Source organism: Boleophthalmus pectinirostris, unplaced genomic scaffold (genome assembly GCF_026225935.1).
Source record: "Boleophthalmus pectinirostris isolate CB_2022bp ecotype Guang Dong unplaced genomic scaffold, ASM2622593v1 HiC_scaffold_10, whole genome shotgun sequence".
NCBI lineage: Eukaryota > Metazoa > Chordata > Actinopteri > Gobiiformes > Gobiidae > Boleophthalmus > Boleophthalmus pectinirostris.
In genome coordinates this window covers 31604386-31620872 of record NW_026570971.1, presented here as the reverse complement: position 1 = coordinate 31620872, position 16487 = coordinate 31604386, and positions in this window count along the sequence as shown.

The following is a 16487-nucleotide window of genomic DNA, read 5'->3' as shown; positions in this document are numbered from 1 at the left end:
CAGGGACACTCCACTGTCCTGTACATGTGTGTGTGACAGGGACACACCTGTCACCTGTACTGTGTGTGTGACAGGGACACTCCACCTGTCACCTGTACATGTGTGTGACAGGGACACTCCAAGTGTCAACTGTACATGTGTGTGTGACAGGGACACTCCACCTGTCACCTGTACATGTGTGTGTTGACAGGGACATCCACCTGTCACCTGTACATGTGTGTGTGTGACAGGGACACTCCACCTGTCACCTGTACATGTGTGTGTGTGACAGGGACACTCCACCTGTCACCTGTACATGTGTGTGTGACATGTCACTGACATGTGTGTGACAGGGACACTCCACCTGTCACCTGTACATGTGTGTGTGACAGGGACACTCCACCTGTCACCTGTACATGTGTGTGTGTGACAGGGACACTCCACCTGTCACCTGTACATGTGTGTGACAGGGACACTCCACCTGTACATATGTGTGTGACAGGGACACTTCACCTGTACATGTGTGTGTGAAAGGGGCACTTCACCTGTACATGTGTGTGTGTCAGACCTAAACCAGGTCTAAACCGAGTCCAAATCAGATCTAAATTTAAATTTAAATCAGGTCTAAATCAGGTTTAAACCAGTACTAAACCAGGTCTAAACTGGGTCGATTTGTCTTGGACTTTTCCCAGGTCTTGTTTTGGGTCTCGAGTTTCCTGAACACGTTTTGGCTCGTCTCCAAATTCCTCAAGGCCAAAATATCTCACGCTAATGACTTTAAACATACAAGAGCTCTTTAAAGACCAGGGGCGTGCGTGTGACCAGGAACGTGCACGTGACCAGAGGCATGCACAAGACCGGGGTGTGCACGTGATCAGGGGAGTGCACGTGACCATGGGCGTGCATGTGATCAGGGGCGTGCACGTGACCAGGGACATGCAAAAGACCAGGGGCGTGCATGTGACCAGGAGTGTGCATGTGATCAGGGGCGTGCACGTGCAGGTGAGAGGAACCAAGTGAGCGTGGAGAGTGGACAAAGAGACTCTTAAGAGAATTTGTAATGGGTTTAAAAAACATCAACAAGAACCTGACTGGACTAAACCAGGTCTAAACAAGGACTAAACACTGTATTCTTGATTTTTGAATCTGACGTTGGGTCTCATGTTATTACATTTTTCTGGAGTTGCTGTAAATTCTGATGAGAATTAATGGAGAGAAGAGCAAGTCTATTTGTGGGTTAAAAAGTTACACCATGGGGCTTTAAGAAAGAGAGAGGAGGGTTTTATGCTTTGGCTGGTTCGTGCAGGGGGAGGTCTGACACTATTGTAGGATCTGTATGGAGGTGCAGGTATTGGAGGGGGTATCAGGGTATAAGGGAAGGTGGTGATGGAGGTGGGAGTATTAGAGGGGGTATCAGGGTATAAGAAGAGGTGGTGATGGAGGTATTGTAGAGGGTATCGGGGTATAAGAGGAGATGGTGATAGGGGTATTGGGGGGGGATGTCGGGGTATAAGAGGAGGTGAGGTATATGAGGGAGGGGGTATCGGGCATGGATCTATTAAAATAACTGGATACAGTATTGCTAGCTTGTAGCTGCCTCCAGTTGTAGTGTCACTCACTGGTACTACAGCGGAAAAAGTCCCATGGGCCGAGAGAAGATTATTCTCATAGAGCGCAATGTGATCACAAACTGCTCGTGTTTGGGTGACAGGGACCTACAACTTTAAAAAATGTCAGATTTTGTGGCGATTTTTACCTATTTTTAGGGTGTTTTCACACCGACAGTATTTGGTGCGCACCAAACGGTCCATTCGAACCAAAAGTGGTTAGTTCGGTTCGTTTGCGTTGGTGTGAAAGCGTCAATTGGACTCGGACCCGAACCAAATCAAGCGGACCGAGACCGCAAAAAAGAGGTGGTCTCGGTTCGCTTGAATCCGCACCAAATGACCAACTTTGGTGCGGTTCCTCTGGTGTGAACGCGAACCCGGGTCCAAACCATAGACAGTATGGACAAACGGACTATTCGAAAAGCATCATGGGAGGGACACGCGTCTCCTCTGCCTGAAATGACGCGCTGTACGACTCCAGCGCAGTAACAAACTGTTGTCCAGACGCAGACGCGATTCATTTTCGAATTATTTTACCAACAATGGCCAATACAGAGAATGTAACACACGAAGATCAGAGCAAGTATCAGTGTGCGAACGTGTGGCTCCAGAGTGAGTCAAAATTGGGGGTGCGTACCCCTGTTCGGGACCTACACGCACAGAGACGACCCGGTGTTCCCCGTGATCACGCAGCAACCAACATTTGTTATTTTAGGCTTTAATTAACCAAATAATTTCATGGCAATAGGCAATCGCCCATTCAATTGATACAACTTAAAAAAGTCCCTGTTTTTAGCCTAGAGTGAGAAATACAGTCGGACTAGATCCAAACCAGAGTCCTGAACCAGCGGGGGCAGCTCCTGTTCAGGCCGGGCTCAGAGGAGCTGGAGCGGGGAGCCTCGACCTGAGGAAGCGCTTTCCCCGGGAAGAACCAAATGCGCGGAGGACGGACGCTCAGAACAACATAGAACAAACCAAACTGGACTCACGCTTCTGTCCGGATGCTGCACCACCTCGGAACCAGCCGCGGTTCTTGAGCGCCGAGAACCGGAGCAGCGCCCGGACCTGTGGTCCACAGCGCATTCTTCGCTTTTCCCGCACGGAAACAGCGCGCAGACGACTGACCGTACACGCTCAGACCCAGTCCATCAAGCACTGGTCTTGCTCGCCACCGTTTGGAACCAGCACATGGAGGACAGAGCCTCCGGACCATCTGACCAACGAGCTTGTAACAGAAGACCAAGGACCAGACCCCAGCCCCGTCCTGAGGAGCTGCGCGCTACTGTGAGCGCTGTTGGCTGCTGCTGTTACCCGAACTCTGGGCTAATGCGGTAAAGTTCTACATGTTGCTGTTTTATGAGTTCATGGTGATAATTTGAGATGAGGACGGCCCGTGGTATTAACAGGGAACATCGGTGTTGATAACTGGAGTATCGCTGTTTTACCGGGGAAACAGAGACACGTGAATCGAACCAGTTTTGGTTCGTTTGCCGGTGTGAACGCGGACCACACTGGAGTGTATTTGCTACATAATAACAATTTTATTGCCTGGTGCGGACCAAATAATCGAACTAGCGGTGTGAAAACGACGATTATACACTTTTTCTCAGCTCAAAATCCTTCAGTCGTCTTAAAAAACGCTAGTTAGCTTTGGCTCCGCTCTAGCTTCTCTCGCTATGATTGGCCAAAGCAATCACGTGATACACGAGCCTGTGCTCCGTGCGTGCGTTCGTGTGCATTTGCGTGTGCCCGCGGGAGAAAAGAGCACTACTGCACATGCTCAGTTGGCCCACAGCCACCGGAAGTACCTAGCCGGGCTAGGCTAATCTGGGATCATGCACCACTGAGCTCGACCCATTGACTTGAATGGTCGGCCATTTTGGAACCTGGAGGCTTGGTATCGGGGTATAAGAGGAGGTAGCGATGGGGGTATTGTATGGGTATTGGACTATAAAGGGAGGTGGTGATGGGGGTATTGGGGGTATCGGGGTATAAGAGGAGATGGGGTATACGAGGGAAGGGGTATCGAGGTATAAGAGGAGGTGGTATCAGGGTATAAGACGAGGTGGTGATGGGGGTTTTGTAGGGGGTATCAGGGTATAAGAGGAGGTGGTGATGGGGTGGGGGGTATATGGGGGGTCTGTCTCTCATTAGGGGGACAAGACGTTAATGTGTCATGTCCCAGAGTGAGAACGGAGCTCTGAATAGTTCTGGGGGTTTCACAGGATCAGGTGTGCTCCTCCCCCTCTGACACCTGGAACCCCCCCACCCTCCTACCACCCTCCTATTACCCCCTTCCCTCCTGGTGACACCTCACACAAGGGGGGTGGGGGGTTGAGGTGCTGACGGACGGACGGAGGGGCTTTGTCAAACTCAATGGATTCTGCTCCAGGACAAAACCAGGACTAAACCTAGGACTAAACCAGGACTAAACCAGGATTAAACCAGGACTAAATCAGGACTAAACCAGGCCTTAAACCAGGACTAAATCAGGAATAAACCAGGATTAAACGAGCACTAAATCAGGACTAAACCAGGATTAAACCAGGACTAAATCAGGACTAAACTAGGGCTAAACCAGGATTGAAAAACAGAACTAAACCAGGAGTAAATTGGTACTATACCAGGACTGAACCAGGATAGAACCAAGACAGGACAAAGAGGGACTAATCCAGAGTTAAAACAGGAACAAAGCAGGTCTAAACTAAGACACAACAGGACTAAACTAGAAATAAACCAGGACTGAACCAGAACAAGACAAAGAAAGACTAAAACAGTACCAGGACAGTTCTAAACGAGCCTCTGTTACCTAAACTAACCCAGACCTGTGTCGCTCAGTGGTTGAACACTGCGGCACGGTGGCTGAGTGGCTAGCACTCATGCCTCACAGCAAGAAGGTTCTGGGTTCGATCCCCAGGTCACCCAGGGCCTTTCTGTGTGGAGTTTGCATGTTTCTCCCTGTGTCTGGATGGGTTTCCTCCGGGTGCTCCGGTTTCCCCCATCAACCCAAAACATGCTACAGGTCTCCATGAACAGTTGATAGTCAAGGTCAGTTAAATACAATCAATCAATGAACCTGTCCAGGGACGACAGGTGGAAATTAGCACTGATGCTACAACCTGATGTACAATGCATCTCTCCTGTCAAGGTTAATGTGAAAATTGTGCGCTGTCCCTGTCTCAAATAAATAAATAAATAAATAAATAAACATCTGCCCGCAAACCAGAAGGTTCAATCCCGGCTAGAGTCCTTAGGCAAGACACTTCCTCCCCTGTGGATGTGAAACATATGAAATACACATGGATATTTGTATGTATTATTATTATTCACTTTTCCGTTTCTTGTCCGTTTGGTGTGGTTCTGTAGAGGGCTAACCACTCTGCCGCAGCGTGCCACATTCTAATAACCCATAATTTTGTATTTCAGATTAAAAATAATATTCCCATTCATATTAGATTTAAATGTGAATAAACAGGCTTGACGTAGCGCGTGTCCCGCGGCGTCACTAACATGCTAGCACTCTTCATAAGCATAATCACATATCATACGTGTAATGGCGTGTGCTAACGTGTAATACACGCTAATACAGCTCCACCTGCTGCACGCGCCTCCAGCTCAGCCCAGCGGGGGGCAGCGCACTCGCTAATGTCGCCACAATGAGGCTGATTACTGCCATGGGCCCCAAGTGGCACCCACTCTCTCTCCTACCCCTCTTTCCTCTTTCTATTCCTCCTCTCTCCCTCTCTCATTTTCTCTTCTCCACTCTCTCTCTCTCTCCTCTCTCTCTCTCCTCTTCTCCTCTCTCTCTCTCTCTCTCTCTCTCTCTCTCTCTCCTCTTCTCTCTCTTTCTCATTTCCTTTCTCCTCTCCTCCTCTCTCTCTCCCTCTCATTTCCTCTCTCCATCTCTCTCTTCCTCTTTCCTCTCTTCATCTCTCCTCCTCTCTCCCTCTCTCTCTTCCTCCTCTCTCTCTCTCCTCCTCTCTTTCTCTCTGCTCTGTAGCACAGAGGAGTTAAAAATGTGCAGTTATTCACAAACTAAAGTTTTGCGTTGGTGGGGCCCCAGACACAGGGAGAACATGCAACTCCACACAGAAAGGCCCAGGAACTGAACCAGGAACCCTCTGGCTGTATCCTCTGCTCCATCTGACCCCCTCTCCCCTCTCCTCTCCTGCTCTCCTCTCCCCCTCTCTTCTCCTCTGTCGTGGAGGTGTGAAGCTTTTTTCATTGTGGTTTTGTTCAAAGTTATATTGCATTTCATCTTTTGTCTCTTGTCTTGTGACAGTGTGTGACTCCTCTCCCCTCCTCTCCTCCTCCTCTCCCTCTCTTCTCCTCTTTAGTGGAGGTGTGAGGTTTTTCTCGTTGTGGTTTTGTTATATTGCGTTTGGTCTTTTGTTTGGTGGAGTGACAGAGTCTGACTTAGAGTCCAGCTTCAGGCCAAAACATGAAGCACTTTGTCCCTGATCCTCCAACACAACGCCTTTGATCCTCTGAACCAGGACCAGACCAGGACCAGACCAGACCGGAACCAAACAAGGACCAGACCAGAACAGAACCAGACCAAAACTGAACCAAGTCTGTACCTCAGACTGACCCAGGGCTGAACTAAACCAAGAATGAACCCAGTTTGAAACAGGGGATGAACCATGGAGGCCTACCCCTAGACTATACCAGGTCTAAATCAGGACCAAACCAGGTCTCAGCCTGGTCTGATCCAGGTCTAGACCTGGTCTCGACCAGGTCTGGGGTCCTGATGGTCCTGGGGCTCTGTGTGGGCGTGTGTGGGAGGAGGATCAGGTGTCTGCTCTCGGGGCCAAACTTTTCCAAAAGTGACAACGGACCAAAAAGAAGAACATTCCACTGAGCCCGACCCCTGGAGCTGTCATCCAATCACAGAGCAGCACACGAGTGATTGACAGGTGTGAGATAAAGCTCAGGGGTCATGTCAGTTGTGCAGAGGAAGAAGAGTGAAGGTATGACAGGGGCCTAGAGGAAGACCAAAGTAGAGATGAAAACATGAAGCAAATGATGCAGAGGAAGGGTCCGAGGAGCAGAGGAGATTATCAGAGGACGCAGAGGAGGTCAGATTATTGAAATTGGTCTCACATTAGATGCTCCTGGGGCCGTTGCCGTGGTGACCACTCCGATCTGGAGTTATGGTCCATAAAAGGCGCTGATGAAGACGATGATGAAGGTCGTGGTTTTAATCAGAGCTGCAGATTTCAAAGGTCAAGTGTCCAGAGCCCCACTCACATTAAAAACCAATGTTCTGTATCTGCACAGACCAGGACTAGACCAGGACTAGACCAGGACCAGACCAGGACTAGACCAGGACCAGACCAAGACCAGACCAAGACCAGACCAGGATTTAATCTATACCTGGACTAAATCCAGACCAGGATTTAGACTATGCAGGACTAAAACTAGATCAGGTCTCAGACCAGAGCAGACTGGAGCCATGGTTGATCCTTTATAAACTCTTTGGTCCAGACTTTGGTCCAGACTTTGGTCCAGACTTTGGTCCAGACTTTGGCTCAATCTTAGGTCCGGTCTTTGGTTCCTTAAGACTCGACTGTTAAGTTCAGTCAGAACAGGGGCTAAGACAAGACTAAACAGTGTCTAACTAAACCAGCTCTAAATCAAGTCTAAACCAGGACTAAACAATTATTAAACCAGGTCTAAACCAGGTCTAACTCAGGACCCTTGACCCCCACACCTCTGTGTGTTACTGATACATTCACCTGTCATCGGGAGCACTGTGGTACAGTGGGGGTTAAGCCTGGGAGCAGTAACATGAGCTCCTAAAGACCCCAAAGAAACTCAAAACCTCTTTAAGACCTGTCCAAGACCTGTCCCCAAAACCTGTTTAAGACCTGTCCAAGTCCAGGCTCTTTGCTGCTCTTGTCACGGCTCATCAGCTTTGAGTGTCCTCCAGCGCTAACAACCAGCTAACAACAACAAACTAAGTAGTGCTAAGTGCTAACAGAAGCTAACAGCAGTTTAAGTACCTCATAATGCTAACAGCTATCAGAGGCTAACAGCTAACCAGTGAGCTCTGGACATTCCTGTGGTCTGGTCAGACTTAAAGCATTTATCTTTAGAATTGACTTTTAACCATGTTACAGTTGTTTCCTCCTCACTGACCTTCTGAAGTTAGAGTGATTTGTGTTTGTCTTTCTTCCCAGCGTCGCATAGTCATAGGCTCTATTCACGGTTAGCCTACTGGAAGACGTTTGGAAACATGTGGATGGCGACTTCCGGTGTGGTTCCCGACACTGGGCTTGTGATAAAACCGTGGATTCAGCAGCAGCGGTTTTCACAACCTGACAAAGCTTTTCATGGAGGACGGGACATTAATCATGTCTTCAGTGTCACTTACAGGCAGCTGGTTGTAACTGTTGATCTGCAGAACATAACGGAATGCTACAGTGACATGTTGTGTTTTATTTTTTATAATATACGGAAGCCAAGAGGGGTCACAACAAACACAAACGTCGCAACAAATACAAATGCGACAACACAACACAAAGCCACAACACACCAAAAAAAGCCACAACGGAAATGACTGTGGGACTCTATTTTAATGCAAACTCTGCAACAAATACAAATGCCACAACACAAACACAAATGCTGCAACACATTAAAAAGCCACAACACATTAAAAAGCCACAACACATCAAAAAGCCACAACAGGAGTGACCGCAGGACTCTATTTTCCGACAAACCGATCAAGCGGCAAGTGAAGAAGAAGAACTACAACGTGAAACAAATAATGATAAAACAATAAATTAATTTTATTTACGTTTCCAACTTCTCCGTTCCTTTACTTTTCACCTTGTAGTTCTTCTTCTTCACTTGCCACTTGATTGGTCCGTCGGAAAATAGAGTCCCGCGGTCACTTCCGCTGTGGCTTTTTAATGTGTTGCGGCATTTGCGTTTGTGTTGCGGCGTTTGCATTAAAATAGAGTCTCGCGGTCATTTCCTTTGTGGCTTTTTTTGGTGTGTTGTGGCTTTTTTTGGTTTGTTGTGGCTTTTTGTTGTGTTGTCGCATTTGTATTTGTTGCAGCTAGGGATGGGCATGATTAATCGATAATTGATCATTAAGAATTTCATCGATTACGTTAATTTTAATCGACAAATCGAATGTAGGTTGCTGTGTGTAGTGTAGTGTGACCAAACAGGGGTCCGTACATGTGTCTCTGCATCAGAAGGAGCGAGCAAACACAAACAGTGGGTCAGTCTGCAGCGTACCGAAGCACAAATGTGTATTTAACGATGACTTATACAAGAAATTCCACGCTTTCCGTTGCGTTCGAGACAAGTGGGAGTCCATGTGCACAGTGTACAAAGCAGCACATATGTTTCTGTGTCGAGTGGGAAAAAGTTTTACCAGGTGAGAGTCGCTCAATGTCGATGACGAGTCCCCACCTCCCTCCCCCCGTACGGTGTCCTGGTTTTGACAAACACAAATCTGGTCACACTAACCTGTATTCCACTGAGTCATGTCTTTTAATCCTACAGAAATTGACCGCATCAGTGACACAAGAGCTGTAGTTTTATCTTCGCTGAGTTTATGCAAATTAGCGATGCAGTTTTACATTTTGTTTCTGTGAGAGTTGCGCAAAACTGAATTAAACACAATATAATCTAAAACGGATTGATGTGGCTCTAGAGTAGTTACGGTTTATATGTCGTAAAATTTAATTTATTTATGCAGATTAGTAGTGCAGATAGTAATAATAATGATGATCATTTTAATATAAAACGTTAATGATTAATCGATAATCGATCGTTAATTCTTCCGACGATCGATTAAGAAAATTTCATCGAATGCCCATCCCTAGTTGCAGCGTTAGCGTTTATTGTGAGCCCTCTCGGCTTCCGTAATAATACACTATTTCATAATACAGAACATTATTATACACAAATTAATAGGGAAGTTATAAAAAGAAAGAATATAATGACGTCTAGATAAAGAAAACTTGGCCATTTTCTCACAAACTCATCGCGTGTTTCCAAACGTCTTCAGGTCTTGTGACGTAAGCGTGAATAGAGCCTATTTTGGTAGAAATGTTAAAAATCTGCTACTTGTTAGTGTTATGTGCAGCTATAAATAAAAATAATAATAATAATAATAATAATGCATTTTATTTTAATGCCTTTCAGGGCATTCAAGGACACCATACAAACAGTAATTAATACACAATTTAAAACTATTATATTTACAGCGACATAACCTCCCAGTTTTCAAACCCAGAGGTCAGTGGACTGGTTTCTTTTATTAAATTGTTTTAGATGAATATTGTGATTTAGAATGTCCAAATTCTAACATAATGATCCACATGTCATAGATTATAAATACAGAGCAGACACCAGCACTATAGGTCTGCTTTAAAATCCAGACGATGTGTCATGTGTAGACCAGGTCTGATGGAAACAGTAGATTTAAATTGTATTCTTTGGTGTAATTCACATTTTGATTGATTTTATAGATGATCAAACTGGATTAAAAGTTTTAAAAAAGTTCCTGCGATACCAGCAAGAACCTTCTGCAAATAAAACACATCCCAGAGCTGTATCGGTACATGTTTTTTGTTTACACGTAGACAATGGACAAACTGTAGTTTTAAGACTTTTATCTCCTCAAACTCGCACCTCTTTCCTATTTTTCACAATGAACTTAATCCCAAAATGGCGGCTGCAGATTTGTGGCTCTGGGGCAGGTCTGAGTCAAGAGGAACACCTTTGTTTTGGCAGAAAGAAGAAAGACATGCGAAAACATACAAGTGAACATAAAGAGAGAGAGGGAGGGAGAGAGAGGAGGGAGGAGAGAGTGAGAGACATGAAAACATACACGTGTAGTCACCTTAAGAAGGTAAACAGCAGAAAGAGAGAGGAGAGGAGAGGGGAGGAGGGATGGAGTGAAAGAATGAGGGACAGGTGAAAACATACACTTGTACTTACCGGCTTACGAAGGATAAACAGAAAGAAGAGAGGGAGGAGAACGGGAGGAGAGAGGAGAGATGAGGAGAGAGGGAGGAGAGATGGAGGGAAAAGTGACAGGGGGAGAAAGAAAGGCAAGAGTAGAAAGGGGAGAGAGCTCTAAAAACATACACGAGTATTTAAGCCAACAGAATGTAAACAGAGAGAATAGAGGGAGGAGATAGAGGGGAGGAAGGAGGAGAGGACGTAAGGAGGGAGAGAGACATAAAGAGGTAAGAGAGAGGGAGGAGAGGAGGAGGGATGAGCGGCACAGGTAAAAAACATTCACAAGTACTTAAGCATGTAGAATGTAAACAGAAAGAAGAGAGGGAAGAGGAGAGGAATTAGTGAGGAGGGAGGGAGGGAGGAGGAGGAGAGAGGGCGGGGGGTGGTCAGCTGACCTGTGATGACCTGCTTTGACCTGCGGGGGGTGTACAGAGCAGAGTAATGAGTTTGTGTGAGAAAAACGATCTGATTCCTGAAAAACTCCAACTCAAAACAATTGGCAGGTGAGGCAGGTGACAGAAGGAAGGAGAGAGAGAGAGAAAGAACAGAGAAGAGATGGGGAGGTGAGGGGGAGAGAGCGGCCGATAAGGTCCAGAGGAGAGGAGAGAGAAAGTAGAGAGAGAGGAGAGAGAATGAGAGACAGGTGAGGCTCAGGTGAAGGAGGAAAGAGAAAGAGGAGAAAGAGAGAGTAGGGAGGGAACAGGCGAGTCTGTGGAGAGCAAGGGAGGAGAGAGAAAGGAGAGACAAGAGGGAGGAAAGGGGAGGGACAGGTGAGACTCAGGTGAGGGAAGCGAGAGAGAGGAAAGAGAGGCGAAAGACAAAGGAGAGAGAGGAGAGGAGGAGGGACAGGTGAGACTGAGGTGAGGAGAAGAGAGAGGAGAGAGAGGGGGGAGAGGAAAGGGGGAGGGATAGGTGAGACTCAGGTGAGGAAGAAGAGAGAGAACAGAGAGAGGAAGAGGGACAGGTGAGACTGAGGTGAGAAAAAGAAAGAGAAAAGAGAGTGAAGGAAGAAAGGAGAGGAAAGAAATAGGTGAGGCTCAGGTGAGGGAAGAGAGAGAGAGGAAAAAGAGGAGAAAGTGGGAGGAGATAGGTGAGACTGAGGTGAGGAGAAGCCAGAGAAGAGAGAGGAAAGGGGGAGAGACAGGACAGGCTTAGGTGAGGGGGAAGAGAAAGGAGAGAGAGGAGAGAGAAAGTTGAGAGGGAGGAGAGAGGAGGAGGGACAGGTGAGACTGAGGTGAGGAGAAGAAAGAGAAAAGAGAATGAGGAGAGAGGGGAAAGGAATAGCTGAGGCTCAGGTGAAGGAGGAGAGAGGGGAGAGAAAGCAGAGAGGGAGGAGAGAGGAGGACGGAGAGGTGAGACTCAGGTGAGGAGAAGAGAGAGGAAAGAGAGGGAGGAGAGAAAGGAGAGAGGGAGGGACAGGTGAAGGAGGAGAGAGGGGAGAGAAAGCAGAGAGGGAGGAGAGAGGAGGAGGGACAGGTGAGACTGAGGTGAGGAGAAGAGAGAGGAAAGAGAGGGAGGAGAGAGAGGAGTGGAGGAGAGCCATGTGACTCTGGGGTGAGGGGCGGGGTCAGGTGAGTGTGAGGTGAATCTGAGGTGAGGAGGATTACGCTCGTTGTTCCTGAACGAACAGAAAACAGGATTAACTTTTACAGACGAGTTTGAACAAAACACAAAGATTTCACCAACAAAGATTCAGTACAAAACAAACGTCCCTGATAACGGCTCTCTCGGGAGGTCAGAGCAGCTCGTGTCCTTCCACGCTGACGGAAGAATAATCTCCTCACAGGGTCAAAGAAACAAGTGCACCCTAAAACTCAAAACAGAGACAGCAAAACAAACTAATCCAGAGAACTCAGAACAGGGTCAAAGAAACAAGCGCACCCTAAAACCATGTTAACAAAACAAAGATTTTCTAACAGGGTCAACAAAACAAACACACTCCAAACCTCACAACCAAGTCAATACATTCATCACGAATTTCGGACTTCCGGTCATCGCACAATTCATACTGGGAAGGATTTTCTGAAAAAGTGAACATCAAACCGCCATGTTTGTTTTCCCAGTGGGATGTGTCTATTGTCAAAGTCGATCTTTTCAAGTCTTTTGAACCATATCACTTTTGTTTCTGGTTCTGATATTGTCATATTTTATGTACTGTATTGTCATATTTTTTGTGTGGCTGTTGGATGTCCTAACAGCGGAAAATGGCTTTAGAAACGAGCTTTGGAAGTTTGAAAACTCCGTAACTGCTCTAGCTCCTTTCGCTCCGATTGGTCAAAGCAATCAGGTGATACACAAGCCTGTGCTGCGTGCGTGCGCTCGCATGCATTCGCGTGTGCCCACGGGAGAAAAGAGCACTACTGCACTACTGCACTTCCGGTGGCCCATAGCCAACAGAAGTACCTAGCCGGGCTAGGCTAATCTGGGATCATGCGCCATTGAGCTCAGCCATTGGGTGGCCATTTTGAAACCCCGGGGCTTGTGTAGTACCAGTGTCACTCCTACATCAACTGGAGGCAGCTACAAGCAGCAACACCCTATCCACTTATTTTAATAGATCCATGGTTTACATTAACACAGAGCACGGATCGAGGTGAAGCTGCAGATCAGCGATAGTGACTCTACTTCCATCTCCAATCTTTATGCTTTAAAAATCTTGTATCTGAAGTTTTGCACCACATTTTAAAATAATAATAACAGAGTTTTAGCTTGTATCTAAATTATAAGTGCAGTGTTCTGATCTTTGAACTCTTAAGAGTCTCAGCTGATGCAGTCATGTTCACAGCTTTATATCCTGTGGTCTGCAGTCATATCCAGCTGCAGTCTGTGTGATCAGAGATTTAAAATCTCGTCAGATTCTCCTCGTGTCTGTGGTGTGGCTTTTTGTCGCACATTTAAAAATCATTTAAGACCAAAAAATCCTGTAGTGTGTGGCGGCCTTTAGAGAAACAAGTGCACCTTAAACTTATAACACTGTCAACAAAACAAGTGCACCTTAAACTTATAACACTGTCAACAAAACAAGTGCACCTTAAACTTATAACACTGTCAACAAAACAAGTGCACCTTAAAGCTTGTGACAGGTTTAACCCTTTGGACGATGGACACATGACAATAATGAAATGATCAAACTTCTTTGTCAATTTCTCTCTCTTCTTTTCTCTCTCTTTGTCCTCTCCACTTTACCTTCTCATCTCCTCTCATCCTCACCTTCTCTCCTCCTCTCCTCTCTCTGGCTCTCTTACTCTCCCCCACTTCCTTCTCTCTCATCCTCCCCTCTCTTCCTTCTCTCCTGCACTCTTCTTTCTCTCTCTCCTCCTCTCTTCCTCCTCCCCTCTCCTCCTCCTCTCCTTTTTTGAGTGTCCTCTGCTTTAACAAAGCGGTGACGTTGGAGCTTCATCCACACCTTATACAGAGCCAGGGGTCAAAGGTCAGGGGCCCTTAAACTAACACAAGGGCCACTGTGCTCACACCCCAGGGGCCAGTCCACTCATACCCCACGGCCGCTAATGATCTCAGTCACACTCAAGAGCTCCAAGTACTTTGAATATTAATACTGCTACTACTACTGCTACTAATATGGATACTGCTACTGTTACTACTGCTACTACTACTACTACTACTACCACTACTGCTGCACATGTTTTAATAATCCTGCAGATTTATTTATTCTGTGTCCCTCTGCACAGCTCACAACACTCTGTTACACTTGGTGATGTCATCAGGTGGTGATCCAGAAGTGCTCCTCTGGGTTTTTAAAGTCCACTCACCTTCATCAGACTTATTTTCATTTACAATTTGGACATGTAAACTCCCTGAAGTCTTTAAAACTCTTTCTAGATGCATGTTTTTATAGAAAGTCTTTTGTGGATCATTGTGTTTTAAATTGATTTGATAGACGCTGAGAGAGAATGCTCACTGCGGCACATTATGTTTGAAGAACCACACAGGGAGTTTCGGAAGCATTTAATCTCTGTTCTTCATATTTAAAATGGAACCATTCTTAGTTGGAGCGACCATGGTGAATATTCTATTGTATAAAAATATAAATTATTATGTAAAAAGCATTCAATTCACTGAACTGCTCTTTTGAAACTCTAAAACCCCACAAACGTATTATTATCTTATTCATGACCATGTTGGTTATTTCCTTCATTTTATTTAATTTATTCCAAATTCCTGGTTTAGTTTTGGTTTAGTCCTGGTTTAGTTCTCTTTTAATTGTGGTTTAGACCTGGGTTAGTCCTGGTTTGGTCCTAGTTTAATGCTGGTTTAGTCCTGGTTCACAGAGTATATTTTGTGTCTTGGTCCTGGTTCAGTCCTGGTTCAGTCCTAGTTTGGTTCTGGTTTGGTCCTGGTTTAGGTCTAGTTCAGTCCTGGTTTAGTCCTGGTTTATTCTTGGTTTAGTCCTGATTCAGTTCTGGGTTAGTGCTGGTTTGGTCCCAGTTTAGTTCTGATATGGTCCTTGTTTAGTCCTGGTTTGGTCTTGGTTTGGTCCTGTTTTGGTCCTGGTTTGGTCCAGATGCCAGGGCGCGCTCTAATTGGCTGTTTTGCATAAGCGCCGCGGGCTGAGCGACAGAGTGAGACCTCGCCTCGTCATCACCTCCTTTCACTCTTTGTTCAACTCAGACGTTTTGAACCAGGACTAAACCAGGACTGAGACTATATCAGGACTAGACTAGGCTCAAATAAGAACCTAAAGTGTAAATAGTCTCATAACCCAAGTCTAAACCAGATTTGAAAAGGTCTTCCCCCTTTCCCTCCCTCCATCTCTCATCCCTCTCCTTCTTCTCTCTCTCTTCTCTTTCCCTCTTTTTCTCTCCCTCTTCTCATCACACCATCTATCTCTCTCTTCTCTTGCCCTCTCTCTCCTTTTCTTTCTCTCTTCCATCTCTCTCTTCTCTCCCCCCACCATCCCTCTCTTCTCTCTCCCTCTTCTTACTACCCTCCATCTTTCTTCTCTTGCCCTCTCTCCTTTTCTGTCTCCCTTCCATCTCTCTCTTCGCTCTCCCTCTTCTCTCTACCCTTCTTCTCTCTCCCTTTTCTGTCTCCCCTCAATCGCTCTCCCTTTCCCTCCCTCTTCTCACTACCCTCCATCTCTCTCTTCTCTCACCCTCTCTCTCCTTTTCTGTCTCCCGTCCATCTCTCTCTTCTCTCTCCCTCTTTTGTCTCCCCTCCGTCATCTGTCTCTTCTGTCTCCCCTCCATCTCTCTCTTCTCCCTCTCTCTTTCCTTTTCCTTTACATTCCCACAATCTCTCTCTTTTCTCTCTCTCTTTAGTCACTCCCTCCTCTTCCTCCCCACTCCTCATCCTCCTCTCCTCTCTTTCTCTCTCTGATGACAGGTTAGTGACAGGGTTCAAAGTGTTGTGTTTAATTTATTCTCTGCGTTTCGTCGACGTTTTGAAGCACAGCTGAATCCGTTCACGCCCTGCCGCGCTCTGATTGGTTGCTGCTATCCCCCGCCGCGCTGCCATTGGTCCGGCCTCTCCGCGTCGCTCTCTGATTGGTGGATGCAGCTCCGTGACACCGGGGCTTAACGGAGTGTGAAGCTGTCAAACACATGCATAAACATAAACAGGCTCGACGCATGTGTTAGCGTTAGCACGGTGTTAGCGTTAGCATGGCATTAGCGCTCGCAGGACTACACTTCCCAGGATGCATCTGGACTCTGTGTAAACAAAGGGCCTTTCACAGGGTTTGTGTTTGCAAATTATACACAGAGAAAAAATAAATAAAACAGGACTAAACAAGAACTAAACCAAAACTAAACCAGGGCTAAACCAGAACTAAACCAGATCTAAACCAGGTCTGAACAAGGACTCTTACTTACAAAACCAGTAAGTAAGAGTAAAGATGGGAAACAGCAGCATTTTATTTTTAGAATAGGCTCTTATTCACACTTACGTCACAAACGA